General features: G+C 46.8%; 1 pseudogene; it reads right to left on the reverse strand.

Moving 5' to 3' along the window:
• Positions 1 to 11,135: 11,135 nt before the first annotated feature.
• On the reverse strand, positions 11,136 to 18,175 carry LOC103015192 (cyclin-dependent kinase 20-like; annotated as a pseudogene).
• Between the last annotated feature and the right edge of the window lie 6,187 nt (positions 18,176 to 24,362).

Below are 24,362 nucleotides of genomic sequence, written 5' to 3' on the forward strand. Positions count from 1 at the left end.
TTCAAGTTGGATTATAATGTGTCTCGACATGGAACTCTTTTGACTTTATCCTACTTGCAGCTCACTGAGCTTCTGGATGTGTAAATTAACATTTTTCATCAAATTTGGGAAGTTTTCAGCCATATCTTTAAGTACTTTCTACTTTCTTTCTCCTCTCATCTGGAACTCCCTATTATCTGTTGCTTGCATGCTTGATGGTGTCCCACAGGTCTCTTAGGCACTATTCATTTTTCTTCATCTTTAGCTTCATTGCATTCCTCAGACTGGATAATCTCAACTGACCTATATTCCAGTTTACTGATTCTTTCTTCTGCCTGCTCAAATCTGCTCTTGAATTTTCAATTTGATATTGTACTTTCCTACTCCATAATTTCTGTTTATTTTTTTTATACTTTCTCTTTATTAATATTCTCTATTAAATGAGACACTCTTCTCATACTTCCCTTTAGTTCTTTTCACGTGGTTTCCTCTAGTTCTTTGCACATACTAAAATAGTTGATTTAAAGTCTTTGTCTAGTAGGTCTGATGCCTGGGCTTCCTTGGGGACAGTCTTTATTGTTTGCTTTGTTTCCTGCATATTAGCGACACTTTCTTTGCATGACATAACTTCTGTTGAAAACTGAACATTTTAAATAACATAATGTAGAACTCTGGAAATCTGATTCCACCCCACCCCCGGGTTGTTATTATTGCCGTTATTATTTTTTGTTTGTTTAGTGAAGTAACTCTGAAAAGTTTCTGAAGTAACTCTGAAAGTCTGTATTCTTTGTTATGTAGGGCCACTTATGTCTCTGCTCAGTTAAATTAATGTGCAGTAATGAGAGGACAGAGGTTTCCTAAATTTCTGGAACCACTAAGTTTCCTAGTCATTGCCAAAGGCTCTATGTGCAGGTTGGGGCGTGTGTGCAACACTCAGCCAGGCAGTTGACTTCTCTGCCTTAGTCTTCACTTCCTGCTTCCACAGAACCTCAAGGTTAACCAGAGGTAAAAGTTTAGAGCCCTTTTATATCTTCCCTGAGTTAGCACACAGCCCTGCACAAGCACTTGGCCTTCTAGATTCCTAGGAATGTGTTGGAGCTTTCCAAAACCCCTAAGGACATCACATTCCCAGCTTTTCCTTTTAAACTCTTTGGTTAGCCTATTGTTTCCTTAACTATCATTCATCAACTCTGATTAAAGACTAATTAAAAAGTTAATCAATTCTCTTTAGTTGTTTTGACAAATGCCCCAAGGTAAAGGTTTTTCACATTGGGTGAACTCCAAGCAATGTAAAATAAAGACAGCTTACACGTGAGCTCTTCCAGGAAACACCAGACAGGTCGAACAATGACAATTCTCTGGGAATAAGGCTTTGAAGAATCTCTCATCCCATTCTTACCCTTCCAGTGACTGCGGCTCCTGCTTTCACTGTGATTGATTGTGAACTGTTGGTATTCAAGGCTAACACAAAGCTGGAAGGTTGTTATGGGAACAGGGCAAGTGAACACTTGCTGCTCTTACTGAGAATAAGCCATTTTTTTCTTGAATAAACATTTCCCAGACTACTGTAAGTCTCTGGTTAATTTCCAGAGTTCTGTAAAAGTTGATTTTGACAATTTATGCCAGTTTTCTCATTGCTTTTACGGAGGAGAAAATTTTCAGAAGTCATTAATCCACCATTTTCCAAGAGTCTGCATCCTTAACTTGTATGTATCAATAACTACTGTGAATTCTATGATAGCAACTCGCTTATAAGGTTGTTGAAGATAAAACATTAGCTCATCCACACTATGGAGAATACTGAATCCCCACCTAGTCTGTGGACCCCAAAGTAAGTGAGACATGGTCCTTGCCCTATGAGTACTCGCAGCTGGTGGTTAGGAGGATAAGTAAAACTAAAATTCTGGAAAGAAATGCTAAGTTTCAGAAGGGGCAGCCTATGGTGCCATGGGAGTAAAACACAAGGAGAGTGAACATCTGGGAGAGGATTAGGGAGGCCCCATGGACAAAGGCTTTCAAAATTTACAGTCACCAGAGTTGATACAGCATCAGAGGACTCCAGTCATATCTCACAGAGGAGAAAAATGAGGCTGGGTGGGAAATAAGTAGCTCACAGCCCATGGTCCCAATAAGTACAACGCAAAGAGTTTCTCTCCATTCAAAGCCTGTACACTCACTGAGCACCTATGTGTCAGGCTCTGTACTAGGCACCAGTGACCTTCTAACACACTGTGAAGGATCCAGTGCTTATGTTGGATATGGGTTTTCCTGTACCCTCTGAAACCCTGTTCCTTCTACCAGAAGTAGCATACTCACAGCCTGCAGGCAGAACGGGCATCCAGATTACCTTGTCTGGCCTGCATAGGATTGGCCTATGTGAACTAGCTGCCAATACTTAAAAATCGAGAGATTTCACATACTAATTAGGTAAAAGAAGAAGATCTAACTATACTGAAATCAAATTCTCACCTGGAAAAATTTATCTGGGGCCACACAGAATGGTACTCTTCAGATAAGAATGAGCTTTCAGGGAATTCCCTGGTGGTCCAGTGGTTAGGACTCTGCGCTTTCACTGCTGAGGGCCTGGGTTCTATCCCTGGTCGGGGAGCTAGGATCCTGCAAGCCGCATGGCACAGCCGAAAAAAAAAAAAAAAAAAGAATGAGCTTTCAGCTCCACCGTGGCCTTCACCATCCCGTTTATCTCTTGGACTAAGAGGCTGAGTATCAGCTGCCTCACATCATCACTCTTATGTTGTTGATTTTCTTTTAGTTGAAATAATCGGAAAGGGAAATTTCTTGTACCCATATCTCAACCTAAACAGTGTGAAAATAAAAGCTAGACTAAGAAGATAATGTGGTTTAAGAAAAAGGGGGGATAACATTTCTTTGTGGAAGTGAAGTCTATTTCTACATATTTAAGGCCATTATACATCAAACCATAAGTAGGAACCATGACCAATATTCAGAAGAAATAAAACCAAGTGATTTGACCAAAAAAAGGGCAGACTGTCAACATGGTTAAAGTGTGCACATGAGTAAAGTATGAGAAATACAAGCCTCTGAAATACAAGGATGCAAGTGATAAAACACCATGGCACCAAAACCTTTCAGATAGCAATTAACAGCAAAAAAATCTACTGTACACAAACAAAAAAAAATATTTGTACCTTAAACAAAAGCAAATATTTGCAATTTTTCTTTTAACCAAAAAGCTAACACATAGTGTGTTAAAGAGATGGCAGAATTTAAAAGGTCATGAAGCATTTTAAAGAAGTAACTTGCAGTGTTTTAAATTAGAATTATAGAGTACATATTAAAAACATATGACTGGTTAACCATGTTCATTTACCGTGTCCGTAAGAGTTCCTATGGGCCTGGAGAGTTTTGGGGCCTAGTACCCATGACAGGTACAACATTAGAAATGACACGTGCATGTGACGATGCTCCTGGAATGCTGTTGCAGTTGTCCCAGTTCCAGAAACATAAACCCAGTGTTTTTTATATGAACATAGGTCAAGGATACCATCCCAAAGAATGACTGTATGCTAAACAGAGTTTAGCACCAAAAACTATAAAATAGTAATGAACCGAAAACCCATTCGTGACTTGGCTTGCAGACAGCTGAAGAATCTGCTTGAGGAACCTGGAGGTACACACAATATGGTAACACATGCATACATGTGGGGGTGAGGTGATAAGCTGCTCAAGAGATTTTTTGAACTGCTGAAAGAAATATATTACTTATGTTACTCAAAGGGAAATTCCTACCCCAGCTTATCAGTAAAGATGAGAACAAAGACTAGGGTTTAAGGTTGGCATCCTACCCATTTCAACTGTGAGAATTGCCCTCCAAGGGCTTCCACAAATAGTTACACCAATCTATGAGTCAACTCATTTATTTCTAGTGACACAGTGTCTTTGAGAATCACATTTGGCAAGACATTCTCTTGTCCACTTATCTACAGAGAAATCAATTTCCAGAACTGAATGTTCTATCTAGAGTACATCCCCCAAATTGTAGAGATAAAGACTGAAATCCAATAAAAGTTCCCTTACTTCAAAATTGACTAGAGATTAACATCATTTTTCTAATTAATATTATTAGCAATAAAAAAAAATGAATAAAAAGCAACAAACAGAACAGTACTGTATGATACTGAAAAATAAATATGGCAAGATTGGCATTCCACAATTCTCAAATATATCAATTCACAGTTATTCTAAAAATAAAAACCATCAAGCAAAGATTCCCTCCATGTTTGGAGGAAACTTCATGTGAACAGTTGTTTTCCATCAGGAAAGACTAAAACTAAATATAGCTCCTAGTTGATAGTCAAGGCTATATAGTCTGTCCTATATTCTGCAAGAGGCAGAAGATCTGACACTTACCTCTTGGGACAAAAGAAAAGATGTCAGGTTCCAAAGGAGGAATGAACAGAAAAGAAAAATTTAATAATTTAATGATTAAAATATTTTTTATTTTCTACTTTTAATTTTTTGAATTTTATTTAAGTTCTCATATCAAACATGCTTATATAACTATGTTGTTACACCAAAGTTGAAATCAAATAAAAGTGGTTTATTTGTCTATTGATTTGTCTATCAGCCAGTTGCATTCAATTTGCTGTACATTTCTGCCCCTGAGTTTGGTACCCCCACCTACATCAACCTCCACTTGATTAACAAAATCGCTTATATTTCAATATACTGTAAAAAAAGTCAAAAAAAAAAAAAAAAAAAAGTCTCACACCCCCAACTAGGGAGGAGTTTCCTGCTGGTAAGGGCTGTGGATTGTCCCTTCTTGTCTACTTAACAGAAACGCAGTGAGTGCTGAAAAGTACACCCCTCTCTCCTTTGAGGGATACTCTCCTGAGCAGGCCTGGCTCTTCCTCCACTCACCTCCACAGTTCCTTGGTCCTTGAAGCCTCATTCCAGACCTAGAAGAGTATCTGGTCAGTCAACATGCAATTAGTGCCTAGCCTGCCAGGCCCTGTGGAGGAGACAGAGAGCTAAATGAGACCCAGTGCTTGCACTCAAGAACACTCACCCTGGGGAGCTAGAGACAAATTCAGACCATCAAATAAAACACACCAAATAATGAATGACAAAGGAGAGAATGACCAACTCAGTTGGAGCCAAGGGGTTCAGAAGTAACTACTGATCAACTCCTGAAGGATGAGTAGTTATCCTCTAAGCAAACGGCTGAAGCATTTCAGGGAGAGAAAGATCCACTTGGGCAAAGATTCAGAAGTATGAAAAAGATGATGAGTAAGTTGCCTTAATCAGAACATAGAGAAAGGAGCTGGAGACAGGCTTAGACCAACTCTTGGAAGTCAGAAGGGCAAAAACAGTGAGAAGTCACTTGAGAACTGTGAATGGAAGAGTGGCAAGTCAAACTGTGTTTTAGGCTGCTATGAGAAGGAAGGACTTGGAGACTTCCCTGGTGGTCCAATCGTTAAGAATCCGCCTTCCAATGCAGGGGGCATGGGTTGGATACCTGGTCGAGGAACTAAGATCCCACATGCGGGGGCAACTAAGCCCATGCACGCTCTAGAGCCCATGCGCCACAACTAGAGAGCCCGTGCACCGCAACGAAAGATCCCACGTGCCACAACAAAGATCCCGTGTGCCGCAACTAAGACCCGATGCAGCAAAATAAATAAATAAATATTAAAAAAAAAAAAAAAGACTCTGAGCTTCCACTGTAGGGGGCACGGGTTGGATCCCTGGTTGGGGAACTAAGATCCTGTAAGCCACGTGGTAGGGCCAATTAAAAAAAAAAGAGAGAGAGAAGGAAGGACTGGAAATGAGGGCAGAGCAGCAGGACCCATAAGAAGGCTGCTGCAATGGAGTAAATTAAGGCTCTGGCTAAAGGGATGTCCCAGAGATGCCAAGGTGGAGGAACAGAACTGCTACCTGGGGAGGGCACACAGGCCGTATTCCCACAAACTGCTCTCTGCAGAAGTATCTGGAAGAGGCTCAGGTGGCCCTGGGAAGGGATCACAGTACCCTGCCTCCCCCTCCCTCAGGCCCACACCTGCATCCTGGAACTTCTTGGCCTCTCCAGCTGGGCCACCCTGGGTTCTGGAGCCTATACAGCTTCAGTAGAAACCACTCTGGAGCTTTCTGTGGCCCAGACCTACTGAGGGTCCCAGCCAGATACGTGGCTTTCCAGGCCCGGGCAGAAATAACAACCACCCTGTCTGAGCCCAGGTTCCTACTTCCACAGCCCTCACTCACCCGAGATCAAAGTTTCTCAGTCCTTAAGAAATCTTTTTGGCTAGTAGGAATGTAAAGTTGATATTTTGCAATAATCAAACCAGGTAAGAAGATTTCCGCATTCTTTTTTTTCTATAGTTCCCAGTTCAAAACCCAACTGAGATGTCCTTACTTCCCTAACATAAAATTATAATATGTAATATAACCTGCAAAATGGGTGTTACCCACCTTGGAGAATGCCTCTGTTAGATGCTGATCTTCATGATGACACTGTGAGGCAGGGTTTATTGACCTCATTTTACCTAACAGGGAAACCAGAACCTGGAGAAGTTGCTGCTATCAAAGGGTAAAAGGCACCCCCCTTTCAAAATCTGCTGGGAGACTACCTGGGTGGCCTCAGCCAATGCACTCTCAGCACGATACTCACTTTCCCTATTGGTAAAAATGGGGATAACAACCCAGTATTTTACTTGATACATTTAAGTTATAATTACACAATTCAGGTAAGGGTCTGTTTATTAATCTTTTTGTAAAATGATATAATAATGTATTTTAAAAGTAAAGAAATTCATTTACTCAACAAACATTTACTTACAGTACACTAAATATCAAGCCATACGCTGAGTGTATACACACAGTGATCATACGGTGGTTATACACACAGTGATGCAAGAGACAAAAGAATGAGTCTAGCGGGGGTGGGGGGGAAGCAAACATTTAACAAGCACAGTATGTGATCATTTAGTCACAGTTGTGCTGAGGAAGAGCACAGAGGAGGAAGAGCTCGGAACACAACAGGGGCAGAAGCGCAGATCAGACTAACGCACTGAACAGGCACTTAGGGAGCACAGCCAGTACAGGAGTTCGACTGGCTGGGAAGGGACAGGCGGAGCCCGCAGGAAGAGGTGCCACTCACAGGGAGGGCACGGCTTTCCAGGCAGGCCCCAGAAGGGAAATTCCAGAATATTCCAGAAGAGGTGGGATCCCTAGGCCAATCTTAGGGGTGAACCCTGTTCACAGGTGCCCAGTGCAAGCCAACCGCGCAGGGGCTCTGGACACACCGACAGACGGAGGAACAGAGGGATAAGAGGTTTTCAGAGCAACGCCTTCATAGGTGCCGAGGTTGCCACCCCAGGGGCCAAGAGCGTCCTCTGCAGATCGCGGATTCAGGGCCGTCCGACGCCCCCTCCCAGATTTGGGAAACGGAGGCTCCGAGGGGACGGGCCGACCATGGACACGCCAGTGACCAGGAGCCCAGCCCTGCCTCCCGCCTGGGACAGGACGCGCTACCTTATCCACCTGGGCGACGCAGAGCATGTCTCGGGCCTCCAAGAAGGAGAAGACGTGCAGCAGCTCGGGCAAACCCATCTGCGGCTCCACGGCGCCAGCCCCCGTGGTTGCCTGGGTCGGGCTACGCCTTCGCTGCGCTTCCGCCCCCGCAGGCCGAGCCCCACCCGCTCACTTCATCCTCGCCCAGCCTCCGCGCTTCTGTTAGGAACACCCACTTCTACTAATCCGCTCACCAGCCCCGTTTCTACTTGGCCTTAGACTGGCTTCTAACCCTTGTCCTGACACTCGCTGAGACCCTCGCCCACCCCCTTATACTGACATTCATCCTCGTTCTGACCTTCGCCCTGACCCCCACGCGGGACCTTGTGGTGCCCCTGAACCCAGCACCTCCCGAGCCCTTGCCCTGGTGCTGGCCCTTATCCAGACCTTGACCCTCTTCCTCAACCTCGCCCTAATCATCACCCTTGATTTCATTAGCATCTGACATCTACCATACTCCTGTCCCTACCCTCACCTGACCCTGACTCACCCTAATGCACACCTTCATCCTGAGCTTTGCCCTAGCCCCGACCCTGGCCTTCACAATCACCTTCAGAATGACCCTCAGCCTCCGTCTTACACTGGCACTGGCCCTTGCCCAAGCCCTGGCTCTAACCTGGTACTTCCCTCATCATGGCCCCTGCCCGGGCTCTCACCCTACCTAGCCTTAGCCCCAACCCTGGACCTCACCCTGGTTTTGGTCGTGGCCCTGGCCAAGATCAGATCAGAGTTAGTGTAAGGGTGAAGGTCATGATCAAGCTCAATGTCAGAGCAGCCAGGGTCACAGTCAGGATGAGGGTAAGGTCAGAGACAGAGTGATGAAGATCAGAATCAGTGTGAGGGTGAGTGTCCAGTTCAAGGTAAAATTCTATGTCAGGTTAAGGATCAAGATAAGACAATGGTCAGGGTCATGGTGTCAGAATCAGGTTCGAGGACAAGATCACTATGAGGGAAATTTTAGATGCAGGGTTAGGTTCAAGATCAAGTTCAAGATCAGTGTGAGAGCCAAGGTTAGGATCAGGTTGAGGCTCCATTAGAGAGGATCAGTGAGAGGATGAATGTCAGGATTAGGATGATGGTTATTGTCAGGGTGAAAGTAAGATTGAAAGTTGGATACAAGTTGACAGTGGATGTCCAGTTCCGTGTAGGATTCAGGGTCAAGGTGAGGGTGAGGTTGATGTTCAGGATTAGAGTCAGTGTCAGGTTCAGGGTCAAGATCAATGTGAGGTAATGTCAGGGTGAGCATGATGTTCATTGTGAAGGTCAAGGTCAATTAAAAGTCAAGGTGGGTCCCTTTTCCATTGCTGCTGGAAGGAATTAAGTCCTCCTCCTCCAACTCACCCTCCTCCCAACCCCCATTACATTGGCCCAATCTGCATAATCCAGGATACTCTTTCCATCTCAAAGTCTGTACCCTTTAATCACATTTGTCAAGTCCCTTTTGTGTGTAATGCAATGTATTCATAGGTTAGGACATGGGCATCTTTGGTGGGGGGGGGGACATTATTCTGCTTACCACAGAGGGTCAGAGTTTGGTTTATAGTCAAAATCAAGTTCAAGGTTAAGTTTCAAAGTGAGGATGGGTCAAGATGAAGGTGACGATCAGGCTGAGGACGAGTCATCATAATAATGAAAGTCAGTGTCAGTGTGAAGTTCAATTTCAGGGTCAGGGTCTAGATCAGGTTCAAGGTCATGATGGGATTAGGGTGTCAATGGTGACAGCCAAGTGTGAGTCCATGTTCTGTGTGAGGCTCAGCATTAGGATGAGGACCCAGGTCAGGATGAAATTGAGGTCTAGGTCAAGATGAGGGTCAGGATCAGGATCATGGTCAGGCTTGGGGTGCTGACTAGTTTCAGCTTGAGTGTTCAGTGTAGTTCAGCACCAAGGCGCAAGTTCAAGGACAGGGTGTGTCAGTATGATGGTCCTTGTCAAGGTGAGGATTCAGTCTAGGGGCAGAGTGAAGTTGAGGGTCAGAATCAGATTGAAGGTGGTGAGTATCTCATTTATCACAGTATTCACAATCAGTGTGAGAGAAGCTGTCATTGTCAAAGATAAGTCAAGTTCAGGGCAAGTGTAAGGGACATGTTAACGGTCAGGATCAGGATCATAATGAGCATCAAGGTAAGAGGAATGTCAATTAGAGACTCAGGGTTAAGGTTAAGATAAGAGACAAGTTCATGGACAAGGTTTAGTTCTAGGTCAAACGGGGTCAGAGTTTGGGTGAGGGTCAGAGTCAATGCCAAGATCAAAGCCAGGCATGGGTGGGGAAGGGGCTGGCAAAGAATTCAGTGAGGGTGATAGTCAGTGTATATGTCAGGGTCAGGGTGATAGGGTCAGGTTAAGTGTAAGGTTTAAGGTAAAGGTGAGGGTCAGTGTCAGGGTGGAAGCTTTAGAGTCTTTGTGAGTGGAACTGGCTGAGGGTCAGTGGTCAGGGTTTGGGTACAGCCTTGCATTCATACGAAGGTGAGGGACACCAGAAACTGAGCTAGACTGAAGCTTAGAGTCTACAAATGTGGCTGGACAGACAGGCAGAGGCCAGATCCTTAAAACATCTTTAAAGACATATGGGACACTCAGACTCTTCCCTGAAAGCAACAACTGGAGTTTACTGTGCTTTGCCCTCTAATAAGAGTTTGGAGGGCAGTGACTGTGGCACTGTTAGTCACCTCTGTGACTGCAGTGCTTACAGAATTTTAGCCACATGAGCACAAAATGAATATTTTAAGAATACAAGATTGCTAAGAATAAGTTTCTCTGATTTATCTGTTTTTATCTGTGAACCAATACCACATTGCTTATTTATTACAGCCCTATGATAGTCTTGGTATCTGATAGGGTAAGTCCTTTCATCATTTTTTGCCTTTTCTTCTGCTTCTGCCTCCTCTTAACCCTTTCATTTCTGCATATACTTCAGAACTGGCTTACCAAATTATTTAATACGAAAAACAAGAGCCAGTTCAGATTGTATTGGGATTTACTGAATTAACAAATGAGTTCCAGGAATGTCTGTCTTCTTATTTGCCCAGTATCTCTGAGTAAAGAGGAGGCCCATGTGGTCCAGGCTCACCCGTATCCTGAGGGTGATGTCGGTAAACCAGCTCAAGGTGTGGAGGGTCACTTATTGGGTCCCCAACTTGAGCCATTCCTGGGTCCTGATTTCTGCCAACTCACCTCCAAAAGGGAGCTCTGTCACATGAAGCACCTAGCAATTTCCCAAGACTAAAGTAGCCATGAATGGGGCCACTTTCCCAGTGACCACAGAGAAGCAAGGGCCAGGGGATGATGCTACCTCAGCCACTTCCCTCAACTGGAAAGGAAGAGGGGCATACATCACGTAAAACTACCGGGCGTTTTTATAATAAATCTCAAAAGTGAACTAGTGTTTAATGTCTCTGAGAACAAAATCAAACCACACTTTCCTTCCCACTTGGATTTCCGACATGAGGACATCCTACACTCAGCGCTCCCCCAAATGGCTCTACCAGGACTGTCCCTGACCAGGAAGGCAGCAACTAGAGAACCAGCCCCATGGCAGGCATGGCAGCGGAACTCACTGCCTCCTTCTGATGGATCTGTTACCAGCAACAGATGGCAGGCCGACAGCACAGGCCGAGGGTCCCCTCTGCTGAGGCTGGATGGCCTGGCCAGGAGCAGGACCACTGTGGTCGAATCAGGCCAGAGCAGAAGAACAAGAGGCCTGGCTTGTCCTGGGGAGGGAAGCGGGGGACACGCCGGTGGGGCCTGGCCCAACGTCTCAGCCCTCCAGAATGAAGGGCTGAATCAGCTCCGGGTTCAACAGCGACTCCTCGAGAGGCCAGTCCACGTGGAAGTCATGGACGTGGGGGTGGGGGGGGTGGTCCTGGGGGGGCCTTGAGGGCAGGTCCCCCTGGGTGCTGAGGAATCGGCAGCTCCGAGGGGTGGGCAGGCAGGGGAGCTGTGAAGAAGTACTGGTGCAGGAGGGCCTGAGGGCAGCAAGCGAGGGGCAGCAAAAGGAAACTGGTCACCTCCCCGTCCCAGCTTCAGCCACTTCCCTCCGAGGGGGAGACGTGAACATTGCCCTGGAGAGGATTTTTCCTTCATCTGCTCATCATTCAGGTGACTCCAACACCTCGGAGTGCTCACTGTTTGAGCACTGCTCCAGAGACAGGAGATGCAGTGGTAAACAGAACAAAGAGCTCTGCCTTCAAGTTTTCCACATAGTGAGGGGTGGGGGTAATAAACACGATAAAGAAGTAAGACAAACAGTGCATCAAATGATTAGTGATGTGGGAAAGAGAAAGTATGAGGGGGGGATGAGGAATACTGGAGGGGCTGCAGGCCTGAAGAATGGTGAAGGGAGGCCCTTGGGAGGTGGCGCTCAAGCAGAGACCTGAAAGGTGAATGAGTGAGGCCTAGGGACAGAAATGCACAGACCCCCAGGACATGGAGAAGCCCTGGGGCCCGAGGGGAGTGAGCAAGGGGAATGGGAGCTGGCAGAGTCACAGAGGTGATGGCCCCAAATGTGTGATGGCTGTGGGCCACTAGGACCTGGCTTCTCCTCTGAGGGAGCCCCAGGAGGGCCCTGCAGGCGAGGATGCGACAGCCTACCTGGACAAGGTCCCTCTCTTTGCCACGTGGAGGAAAGACTAAATGGGCAGGAGAAGCAGATTCTGGGAGGCAATGGCGGGGGGCGCTTAGAATGGGGGCAGCAGCAGGGGGCTGAGAGGTGGTCAGTTGGCCTCAGTACACTCTGAAGGTGCTGCTGACATGGGAACTCGCCAGGGGCATGTGTAAACACACACTGCTAGTGCCGAGGGCAGGGAGGGGAGGCTGCCATGAGGCCAGATGGACAGATACACCCGACAGAGGCCCTCACACCATCAGCCATCAGCCCATGGTCCTCCCCTCCTTCCCTGCCTTCCAGTCACGACCCATCCCTCCTGGGTCCTCCTCTCCAGGCCTCTGCTCATCATTTCTCTTGGGAAAACAGCTCCCCATGCTTAAACCTGCCCTTCTCCAGGAAGCCTTGCATGACCCCAAAGTCAGTCCCAACATCCCTCCCCTCGGCTCCCACAGACTGACGGCCCTGCCTCACCACAGGGTGGAGACCCCACAGGCACAAGCCACGTCTGTTCACTCTGGATCAGGGTCCAGGACAGTGCTCAGCACGTGCCAGATGCTAGTAAATTCTTGCTGAAGGAATGAAGGGACGAAGAAGTGAGTCACCAATAACCCAAGACTCGCTCTTCTGCGACGTGTGCATGCCCTTCTAATGGGCCACCCCTGGCCACCTGCCCTGTAGGGTCCACTCAGGAGAGGCACACCTGCCCTGCACCCTCCTAACCCTGGCTCCAGGGGTTCTGGTCCCAGCCCATCACAGGTTCTGAGAATCTCAACCTGCCTGGTCAAAAGGACACGGACGAGGAGGGTAAGGCAACGGGTGTCACCCTACCTGGGAGGCTGCAATGCGCTGGCGTGGAGGGTAGAGGAGGAAATGCCCCAGCAGGTCCAAGGCCTGGGGAGCGGCATCGGGCAGCACCTCCTCCAGGGGCACGGGAGCCTGCTCCTTGAAGGAGATCTTGTTGTCGTCAGGCAGGTCCTTGATCTCCTGGAGGAGAAGGGGGTCCATCAGGGCCGGCACACACCCCGCCAGCCCCCTTAGGTGTCAGTTCTCGCTCCCTGTCACCTACCTGCTCCCATTCCCTCATCACTCCCCCATCCATGCACCCCTGCTCACACGTCACTCATGACATCACGTGCTCACTCAGTCCTTCAGTGCTTCCTCCACATCTCAGGCGCCTGCTCCATGCCCAGCTCGGTTTGGATGCATGTGTGCTGGGGACGGGTGGGAAGGGATAGGGCTTGGGCCCTGGCCCTCGCACCTCCAGCAGGGCAGGGGAGGAGGAGACCCCACGCTGGGCCAGGACCGAGGTCCGGCAAGTCAAGGAGGCATGGGGCCACGAGAGAGAAGGTGCGGGGCAGGGGAGTCACTAGCTATTGGGGTAATAGAAGCCACCCGCCCCCACCCCTCCCCACTGTAGTCCCCTGCAAACCGGCCAGACTTGAGGACTGGGGGTGCCCAAGATTCGAAGCACACAGCAAAGCTGTTCAATGTCATTCTCCCCTGGGAAAAGGGGGGACCCGTTCAACAGCTCCCCCAGGATGCAGCCCACAGCCCTGCAGATACAGAACCCAAACAACTCAGAGATCTCACACCATGGAAACAGATCTCCCCACACCAGCACCCACAGCTCACACTGTGGTCAAGATACCCACAAAGTAGCCTTCAGGCTTCATAGCTAAGGATACAGATCCCCAAACAGTCAAAGACTTCAAGCCTAGAACACAGAGCATATCCCCCTCTCTAAACAGCTCTCAGGCCTCAACTCTGGAACACACATCAACCCCTCAACAGTTCTGAGACTTCTCAGAGCCTCACATTCTGGGACACACTGCCACCTCCTCCCATTCTGGGGCAGACTCCAAAACGGCCCCCAAATCTCAAACTCTTAGGCATATACAAACCATCCTACCCCAAATAAAGGTTCAGGGCCTTCATATCCAGGGACCCAGGCCTCTAGATAGCTCAGGAACATTGCATCCTGGGATATCACCCCCTGCATAGCAGCTTAGACGCCCCATGCCTCGGACCACCTCCCCGACCTCAGCCCAGAAGCTTCCTACTGGGACAACCACTCTGATCCCACTTGACCCCTCCCAGCTCAAAACTGTCATGGGGAGGAACACTGATCCCAAACTCCTCAGAGATACTCTAACCAGGGGAGACACCCCCTAGAGCTCACAGCAGGAAAACCCGCAAATGGCTTAGAGACCTCAATGCCCAGGAGGAAAAGGTGACCCAACGACCCACACTCCCCCTTGCCCAGCCCATAGGCGTCTCACCACAGGTCGACACCCTGATCATACTGGCGGGCACCATACAGGAGCTCAGGGGCTCGGTACCACCTGTGAGAGGAGGGCAGGTGGTCACAGCCAGGTCACCGGTCTGTCAGGAAGCTGCCTCGGAAGGTCATCCTGGCCCCCACACCAGCCCCAAGAGCACTGTTTGGACAGAAGGTCCAGAAGCATCTCTTCCCAGCAGGAGGGTTGGGGCCTGTCTATTGCCAGGGCCTGCTTGGGAACTGGTCCTCCCTACCCGGTGGCCACCTGGTGCGTGTAGAGACGGCTGCCATCTGGGGAAAAGACCCGGGCCAGGCCAAAGTCCGCTATCTTGAGCTGGCCCGAGGCACTGATAAGCAGGTTGGCTGGTTTCAGGTCCTGAGAGCACCCAAAGAGGCATCAGTTCCTCCAGAGCCCCCACAGGACCTCGGGACAGGAGGACTTGGCAGGCTGGGCACCCAGGTCAGCGCAAGACCCGACCTCCTCCAGGGCCCCAGCCCTGGCCTCCTACCCATAGGCCCTGCCCCCTCTGTCCCTTTTCTAACCATGCCTTTCATCAAGGGCTGGCCTACCCACAGCCCAGCCACCCCCCCGGTCCCACCCCAGCCCATGCTGGAACTGACCCGATGTACAATGTTGTTGGCATGGCAGAAAGCGACCCCCTTGAGCAGCATCTGCAGGTAGCTCTTGACCTGCGCCTGGGTCAGCGGCCTCTGGGCGTGGCGCACCACCTCAGCCAGATCTGACAGCATGAACTCGAAGGCCAGCACGAAGCCTGCGCCATGCGGGAACACGGCCTTCGGCTGTACCACCTGCAAGCGGGGCATCCCGTCAGCCTCCAGACTCACATGGCTCAGACTCTCTCTGGGACCCTCAGCCCTTGCACCAACACAGGACCAGGCAGCCAGAGATGGTGGCATGAGATCTGAGCTCAGAATCAGGGAGCTTGGTGATCTCTTGCTTCCCTCTCCCAGGAGAAGGCAAGTCCCTACTCTAACGCTCCAGTAAACACTCAGGGAAAAGGAGGTCTAAGAAAGGCGACTGAGGGCAGTGTCTGGTCCCCCACCCAGCCCACGAACTGGAAAATCACCTGGAAACACACACACACACACAGGTGATCACAACTCCCAGCACTGGAAGAGCAGGAGACATGTCACATATACTTCCTGAGGGCCCACGAGGTCACAAGGGCAGGCTGCACAGTAGTGAACAGGAGCAAGGGCTGGTGGGTCCCGAAGGACTTGAAGGAGCTCAGGGGACAAATGACTGACAAATGACCAAACAACAAACGTATAGGGTATTTTGATGAAGATTCTGATGAAGAAAGAAGAGAAGGCATCTGGGAAGGAGCTCTGGGCCAGGGGACAGCAAACACAAGGCCCGGAGGTAAGAACAGGAAGGAGGCTGCTCTGTTCTGCACTCCTGGAGCCTAGACAGTGCTTATCACGGGCGAGACACTTAAGAAGTTGTGAATGAAAAAAGAGGCTGGAGCGGGGTGGAAGCAGATGGTGACAGTTCTTTCAGAGTGAAGAGAAGCCTCTGGAGCTTTTCAAGCCAGGGAGTGGATGATTTCATGTACATTTTTTGACTGTGGAGTGGAGGCAGTGGCGGGGGGGCGGGGGGGCAGGGGAGCCTGCTGTAGTTGTTCTGATGAGAGGTGAGGATGGCCTGGGCCAGGGTAAGATCTGGAGTGTTTTGAACGTAGACTCTTCAGGCCTGCTGATGCACAGGACATGGGACCGTATCACCAGCTTCCTATGGGCCCTCCACCTCTCCCACACACAAGCTGTCAGCAAAGCCCTTTTACTTTCCTCAAAAAACAAGGATGGCCATATTGCTGTTTTTCTGATGTGGAGGGTAGTAGACACTCATTTTACAGATTGGGACAAACAAATACATTCAGATAATACCCAAAATTATAATGAAAAAAACAGCAAAAGAAAAATCCTATCACCTACAGTCAACCTTAGGAGTCTATTCCACCAGACTTTACAAGAGACATGGTACACACAGGCATGTATTCGTATATATACACAAAATATTTTCATACAAAACCAACATGACACACGCAGTTTTATAACATGCTTGTGTCACGCAATATATCAAGGACATCTCCAGAGAATAAGAAACAAGTCAGAGTATCACCCACCCTTAGGTGGGTGGACCTACCCTTGTCACTCCCTGGGAAGTTAAGCACATCCTGTACTCAGGACATGGACAAGAGAGAATACCACAAAGAGAATGAAACTGGGTGTGTGAGGTGTCTCTCCTCGTGTGCCCACAGCCCCTCCCAGGCCTGTCACAGCACAAACCACGCCAGATGGGCGCTGTAGCCTTTGGCCATCTCCCCTACCACACTTCAGTTCTCAAGAGCAGGGTAGGGGCTGGTTTCTGTGTTGCCAGTAGCCAGTAGAGGGTAGTGTCTATGGGAGGCCCCAGTGTTAAACCGTCCTGATTCTGCGATCAGACCTGGGCCAAAGCCTCCACAGACAAGCGGAACAAGCTGAGCACCCGTAAGCTGGTGGCTGTGCCTCCTCCCCTGGCCTGAGATAGGGAGAGCCTGAGCGTGCCTTGCGGAGCAGAGGACGAAACTCAGAAGGACAATATACATAAAGCAGTTAACCTGGCATGCAGAACATAACAGGAGCTCAATAGGTGGCAATTATCATTATCATCAGAAATCACCAAGTGTTTTGAGAAAAAAGGGATAAGTTAGTGAATGAGCGAACGAGTACGCGAAGAAATAAGTGAGTGAACGACAGGGAATGAATGAGTGAAGTAACTGAGTGAATGAGGGTGAACAACAAGTGGAGAAAAAAGGGAGTGAGTGAAGGGTGAGGAAGCAAATGAGTGAACAGAGTGACTGCAGGACCTCAGAGTGGGAGTGAGTGGAGGAGGGCGGGAACCAGCACCTCAGAACACCAGCCCCACTCACATACTGACTGTCCTCGATCTCCTGCAAGGCCTTGATCTCCCGCAGGGCCTGCTTGGGGATGCCATCCTCCAGCCGCCGCAGGGCCACCTTCTTGAGGGCAACGATCTCTCCAGTCTGTTTGGGACAGGACGCAGACACTGCAGGCCCATCCCCGGCTGGAAAAGGGGATGCGAGGCCGAGGCCTGAGGCCCTCGTGGGGGTTGGACGCGCCCCCCACCCCGGGCTGGAGGGAAATCAGGGCCAGCAGGCGCAGAGCTGAGCAAGCAGCTCAGAGACATCCACGCCACGCTCCTAGGGGGCACTCGCCCGAAGAAAGCACCGGTGGTTGCTGGACGCCCTCCGCTCAAGAGAGCAAAGGAGGCGGGAGCACGCCACGAAAAGCTGCGGGGAGGCAGGAGCCCAAGCGTGGGTCGGGACAACGGGTAGATCTCAATGGAACCGAAAGAGTAAGGGCTGGGTGCTCACCTCCACGTGCTTGGCCTTGAAGACGATGCCGTGCGCGCCCTCCCCAATGCGGCCCAGGACGCAGTACTGCTCCATAGCCCTCTGCCAGACACCCGGACCCTCTGCAATCACAGCCCCTCCCCGGCACCCGTACCTTTCCGCATTAGCCCGCCCTGCCTCCCGCGCCCAGATGCGGCTGCCTAGCAACGGCGCAGGAAAGAGCGCAGAGGCCGGGAGGCCGAAGGCAGCTACAGGCGGCGTCCAGGCCTGTCTGCGCCTTCCCCTAGGCCCTCGCCACCACGCCTCAGTGCGCTTCATTCGGGGGGAATCACCCGTGCGCAGACCGTGCCAGCGGGAGCGAGAGCCACCGCCGACCCCTCGCGGCACTGCCGGGCGTCACGTGACGAGTGACGCCAGGTTACGCAGAGGGGCGGGGGCATGCAGCCAGCGAGCAAGGCGGAACAGCCTTGGGAGCGGGCTACATAGGCGGGAGGGTGGAGCCGCTCTCCGGGGTGGAGGCGGGGCACTCAGCGAGGCGGGCGGGGCACTCAGCGGGGCGAGCGGGGGCACGGGGCGGAGCCGCACAGCCGGGGGCGGGACCGCGGCGCCGAGGGCGGGGCCGAAAGGTGACGGGGCGGGGCCGGCTACTCTGGCAGGCCAGGGTACCCTCGCCCTCATACCTAGAGGTGCAAGCTTCCACCTGTGAGAACGTACAGGTGCCATTTCCACCTGTGAGCCCCAAAGCCAATGATGATTGAAACGAGACGGGTTCGGGTCTGCATTGTGGAGGGAGCGTCAGTTGGCAACATGTAAAGACAACGTTTAAAGAGTAAAAACTCTGACCCGGAAAGTCCATGTCTAAGGGCTTCTCATGAGGAAACATTTGGAGGAATTTGCAGCCTGAGTGATTTTTAAGAAGTTCATGCCATGAAGGGATGTTGACAAAAAACACAATTAGCTTTTTAAACTTCTGAAAGGTGCTCAATCTCATACACAATGAGGTAAATGTAAAATAATCTACAATTTTCCATCTTTGGGATAGCTAAAGATCTCAGATCTAACAGTCCATTTCATCTTGGAGAGGCAGCAGTGAGTGGTGGCGTGAAGCAAGATCTTAATTCCGTGCCAGGAATTGAACCTGGGTAGCCTGGATGAAAACCAGGAATCCTAGCCACCACCCCTTGGCTCTTGCCCCCTGTGAAAAATGCATTTCTCATGGAGGCAAAACTGTAAAAACAGGTACAAAGTTTATTATTAGAGACACAGCACAACAACAACAACAAGTGGGAGAGCACACATAGAAACAGTTTGTTTAGTTAAGATAGAAGCAAGGCAGAGATGCACACCTGGAAACAAAGGGTGTGGGTGTCCTCCCTAATGAGGAGGAGCACAGTAAAGAGGAGGTTAAGTCATTTATATAGGGCAGTTCTTCTGGGTCTTTGTGTACCTTTGGCCAATTATCTGGTTTCCTTTTCCACACCTGACCTGCCCTAGGACCCTCCCCAACGTGCATGCGCAACTTTTTTCCAAGATGGATTACAGCCCAGAGGCCTATGGGATGACCTTAGCATCACATATTATGGGGTGGTGCCCCCTCCCTTTTGACTCCCAACGAGCCTTTCTGCACATGTGCCCCAAGGGTGGGAAATGTATGACCCCTTGATCTTTTCACAGGGTTTAGTCCCACTCTGTCCCTGCCATAAAAATGTCCAGTGTCCAGTTATTTACCCTATTCCTGTTGCTGGTTTTTATACTGAGGTGCAGATCTCAAAATATAGACAGGAGTCCAGTCATAAATATGTAGTCCTGGAGCCCATTTATCTCTTGCTTCAGGAAATGTAAACAGGGGGCTGGTTATGAATGTCCGGCCTGGAGCACAACTTCTTCTCACCCCAGGAAGGGCAAACAGGAGGCCAGCTGTAAATGTCTAGCCTGGAGCCCATCTATCTCCTGCCTCACGTTGGCCATGCTGTGGGAAAACAGGAGCTTTCATATATTGCTGAAGCATTGGCAATGCTAATCAAAGTACAATTGCATATCCCCTTGGACCCAGCAAGGTCTCTTCTAGAAGTACCTCCAACAGATATATTGCACACAGCGAAATGACATGTTCAAAGTTATTCATTGAAGCATAGTTTGAATAGCAAAAGATTAGAAACACCATAGATGCCAATCAATAGGAGACTGTCTAAATTCTGATACACCCATCAAATGAAAAATTATGCTCACTACCTTAAAAATGAACAAGGATGCTTTTTTGTTACAATAATAGGAAGATTTCTAAGATGTATTGTTAAGTTAGAAAGGCAGGATGAAGAACAGAGCATATAGAGTACCACTAGCCGTGTAAAAAGAAAAGAATATAAAGAATGAATTTTTGTGCATTACAGGATATCTGGAAAATACTCAAGATTTCATGACTGTGCTTACCTGGTGAAGGGACTGGGAGGGTTGCGGACAGGGTAGGAGGCAGATGTTTCACTGGGGCTCTTCGTATTCTTTGAGATGTGAACTGTATAATTTATTAATTCTTAAAAAAAGTAAGAATTTTCAGGCTCAGAAATTCTACTCTGTTCTAACAACTTCAGAAGAAGGACTTGATGTCCATACAAAGATGTTCACCCTGTTTGATGATGGCAGAGACCAGACAATAATCCAAATATCCCATGGAAGAGTGGCTGAATAAGTTATGAGAGTAACTTAGAATGACATGCTTTACAGCTATTATAAATGGTGAGGGTAGACACAGTGGTGGAATTGGAAAAGATGGTCTTCAAAAAATAGTACGGGTCATTTGAGAAGTCATATGAGGAAGAAATGTCTATTGACCCAAATCTGAAATCATAAACGAAAATTGATTCCAGATGGACTGCATACCTAAATATAAAAGGTAAAGAATGAAGCTCTTAGAAGAAAACATGATATCTTAATGACTTTGGGTTAGGTAAGCCTTTTCTAAATAAGGTTACAGAAAATACTAAAAGGGAAATAAAAATTAGAAGTCGGACTTCGTCATTAGTAACAACATCTTTTCATCAAAAGAAACCATTTAGAGAGTGAAAAGCAAAGCCACAAAAAGGGACATGGTATTGTAACACATGTATCTGACAAAGCACTCATATCCAGAACTTATAAATAACTCTTACAAAATCATAAAGAAGAAGCAAACCTTCAGAAAAATTGGCAAAACCTGTGATAGACACTTCACAAAAGGTGATACCCAAATGGCCCATAAGCATTTGAAAAGGTCTGTGCTAACTCCACTAGTCATCAGAAAATTTCAAATCAAAACTGTAATACAATATTACTATAATCACCAGAATCATTCCACTCCTAGGAATTTAACTTGGCAGAAATGTGTAAATATATATATATATATATATATATATATATATATATATATATATATATATGTATATATATATATATATAATATATATATATATACATATATATATATACACATATATATTCACCAGAAACACACAAGAATATTCATAGCAACACTCTTTTTAATAGCCCAAACCTGGAAACAACCCCAAAGTCTATAGTAAAATAAATAAATAAATTGTGGGATTTTTACCTAATGGAGTGCTACACAGCAATGAGAATAAACAAAGCATAACTACTGGCAACAACATGGATGAATCCCAAACACAATGTTCAGCAAAGAAACTTGACACAAAATAATGTAAAATGGTACATCTGCTATGGAAAACAATATAGCAGTTACTCACAAATTAAAAATAGAATTACTCTGTGATCCAGTAATTCCATTTCTGGGTATATATCAAAAGAATTAACAGCAGGATGTTGAAGAGATATTTGCACACCCATTTTCCTAGTAGCACTGTTCACAATAGGCAAGAGGAGGAAGCAACCCAAGTGTCCATAGACAGAGAAATGAATAAACAAAATGCAGTATATACATGCAATGGAATACTATTCATTCTGAAAAAGGAAGAAAATTCTGACACGTTCTACAATGTGAATGAATCTTGAGGACATTATGCTAAGTGAAATAAGCAGGTCACAAAAAGAAAAATACTGTATGATTCCACTTATATGAAATATGTAGAGACGTCAAATTCATATCAACAGAAATTAGACTGATGGTTGCTGGGGCCTGGAGGGAGGACGAAATGGGGTGCTGTTTTTTAATGAGTATAGAGTTTCAGTTTTACAAGATGAAAACTTCTGGATATTGGTTGCACAATACTGTAAATATACTTAACACTATTTACAATACTGTAAATATACTTAACACTATACTTAACTATTGGTTGCACAATACTGTAAATATACTTAACACTATTGAATACTTAACACTATTGAAGTGTACACTTAGAAATAGTTCAAATGGTAAATTTTATATGTGTTCTTTTCCACAATTAAAACTATTTAAATAAAAAAAATTTAAAATAAACAGAATATGAAGGGCTGGTAGGAAAATAGCAGTATATCTAACATCTAGGAGAGGAGGAAGAGGGCAAGGCTGAAAAAAATATTTGAATAAATAATGACTGAAAGCTTCACAAATTTGGGGAAAGGCATAACCTACAGATTCAAGAAGTTGAGTAAGAATAAGCCCCAAAACATCATAATGCCCAGAAACAGCATAATCAAATTACTGAAAACTAAAGGAATAAAAAGCAAAAAAACAAAACAAAACAAAAAAAACTTCCTGAACACATCCATAGAAAGATGACACATTGCCTCCTGGGACAGATTGTCTCTAATTCCTGTGATTTCTCATTAGAAGCCATGGAGGCCAGAAGGAAATAGCACAACATTTTTCAAGTACTAAGAGAAAGGAACTGTGAACAGAATTCTATATCCAGTGAGAATATCCTTCAGAAATGAAAGTGAAATGAAGACACTCTCAGATGAAGGAAAACTGAGTGAATTTGTTGCCAGCAGACTTAATTTGAAAATTGCTAAAGGAAGTTCTTGAGAGAGAAGAGGAATGATAACAGAAGGAAACAGGGAATGTCAAGAGTGAAAAAGAAGAATAGAAAGGGTTAATATTTTGTGAGGATACTAGATTATTCTCCACTGAGGTTTTAAAAATTGTTTGCTATTGAAAAACAAAACAATATATAGCGTTGTTTGAAGTAGTTCTCAGTGTATTCAGATAACATTTAACACAAACAATGTTTAAAACAGAAAGCAAGAAACTGCTAAAAAAATCAGGATACAAAACTAATGCACAGAAATCTCTTGCATTCCTATACACTAATGATGTAAACTCTAAAAGTGAAATTAAGGAAACATTCCCATTTACCATTGCAACAAAAAGAATAAAATACCTAGGAATGAACCTACCTAAGGAGACAAAATACCTGTATGCAGAAAACTATAAGACACTGATGAAAGAAATTAAAGATGATACAAAAAGAGGGAGAGATATACCATGTCCTTGGATTGGAAGAGTTAACATAGTGAAAATGACTCTACTACCCAAAACAATCTACAGAGTCAATGCAATCCATATCAAACTACCAATGGCATTTTTCACAGAACTAGAACAAAAAAATTCACAATTTGTATGGAAACACAAAAGATCCCGAATAGCCAAAGCAATCTTGAGACAGAAAAATGGAGCTGTATCAGTCCCTCCCATCAGGAAACTTGCAAAAATCTCATAGATAACCTCATCCACCAGAGGGCAGACAGCAGAAGGAAGAAGAACTACAGTCCTGCAGCCTGTGGAGCAAAAACCACATTCACAGAAAGAGAGACAACATGAAAAGTCAGAGGGCTATATATCAGATGAAGGAATAAGATAAAACCCCAGAAAAACAATTAAATGAAGTGGAAATAGGCAACCTTCCAGAAAAAGAATTGAGAATAATGACAGTGAAGATAATCAAGGACCTCGGAAAAAGAATGGAGGCAAAGATCGAGAAGATGCAAGAAATGTTTAACAAAGATCTAGGAGAATTAAAGGACAAACAAACAGAGATGAACAACGCAATAACTAAAATGAAAAATACACTAGAAGGAATCAATGGCAGAAAAACGGTGAGTGACCTGGAAGACAGAATGGTGGAATTCACTGCTGTGGAACAGAATAAAGAATAAAGAATGAAAAGAAATGAAGACAGCCTAAGAGACCTCTGGGACAACATTAAATGCAACCACATTCGCATTATAGGGGTCCCTGAAAAAGAAGAGAGAGAGAAAGCACCAGAGAAAATATTTAAAGACGTTATAGTTGAAAACTTCCCTAATGTCAGAAAGGAAATAGTCACCCACGTTCAGGAAGCACAGAGAGTCCCATACAGGATAAACCCAAGGAGAAACATGCCGAGACACATAGTAATCAAATTGGCAAAAATTAAAGACAAAGAAAAATTATTGAAAGCAGCAAGGGAAAAACAACAAATAACATACAAGGGTACTCCCATGAGGTTAACAGCTGATTCCTCAGCAGAAACTCTACAAGTCAGAAAGGAGTGGCATGACATATTTAAAGTGATGAAAGGGAAGAACCTACAACCAGGATTACTCTACCCAGCAAGGATCTCATTCAGATTCGATGGAGAAATCAAAAGCTTTACAGACAAGCAAAAG

Source organism: Balaenoptera acutorostrata, chromosome 6 (assembly GCF_949987535.1).
Source record: "Balaenoptera acutorostrata chromosome 6, mBalAcu1.1, whole genome shotgun sequence".
NCBI lineage: Eukaryota > Metazoa > Chordata > Mammalia > Artiodactyla > Balaenopteridae > Balaenoptera > Balaenoptera acutorostrata.